Raw genomic sequence first — 858 nt, forward strand, 5'->3', positions numbered from 1 at the left:
GGAGGAAGAGGGGGGGAATAAAGGGAAAGGAGCGCAAGTCCAGCGGGTGGGTCTGGCTGACAACGCTGCTTTTAGGACATTCTCGTTCCCGAGCGTTTCGCGTCCTCTCTGAGCACAGCACTGTGCTGCCGTGGGTTTCCTTTCCCTTTGCAAACCTGCAAGGAACACTGGGGAGCAAAAGCACTCTGGAATTGGTAAAAATGCTGGGAAAGAGCTGCGCTTTGTTAAGCGTTACTTTCTTTTTTTTTTTTTTTTCCTTCTTCTCTTCTTCTCTTCTCTCCCTCTCTCTCTTTTTTTTTTTTTTCCAAGGCAGTTTAGGAATTTCATATGCTTGTCTGCAACTCATTGGAAATTATGCGCCATATTGAAAGTGACATATAATTATAATAATTACGGGCAATGAAAAGCGTGGCAATAATAGTAAATGTCCTACAGCTGTGAAGCTTCTGCATGAATTGATTTTAGAAGTGACTGACATTAAAGCAGCTTGTGGCGTGGGGGAATGCATTCGTACACAGGTATTCCTTGTGGCGACCGGGCAGAGGGGGTGGGAGGCAGGAGAGAATCTTACACCGCGTTTTCCCCCCGTGAAGCAGCAGAAAACGGTATCCGACGGAGGCTGGGCTGGTCGCTAGCTTCCAGTCCCAAAGCCCCAGCAGAAAAAGCACTTCCTTTCGTTTAATTCCCAAACCCGGGAAAAGTTTGCCATTTGCAGGCGCGAGATTCCTCCCTGGAACAGAGCAGAAACGTTCCCGTCCCATCCCCAGCAAAGTCAGCCTCGGAAAAGGAGCCGTTGAGAACGCTTTCAAGTGAAAATAACCCCCTGCTCTTCCCCAAGAGCTCAGCAGCCTTAGTTCG

The 858-nt window shown here is 48.6% G+C and overlaps 1 protein-coding gene across 1 annotated transcript in view; it reads right to left on the reverse strand.

The window, feature by feature from the left end:
- Positions 1 to 858, reverse strand: part of HOXB5 (homeobox B5) — a 6,303-nt gene that overhangs the window by 2,244 nt on the left and 3,201 nt on the right. The window lies entirely within an intron of this gene.

This window comes from Egretta garzetta, unplaced genomic scaffold (assembly GCF_000687185.1).
Source record: "Egretta garzetta isolate BGI_Z169 unplaced genomic scaffold, ASM68718v1 scaffold1194, whole genome shotgun sequence".
NCBI classification, from domain to species: Eukaryota; Metazoa; Chordata; class Aves; order Pelecaniformes; family Ardeidae; genus Egretta; species Egretta garzetta.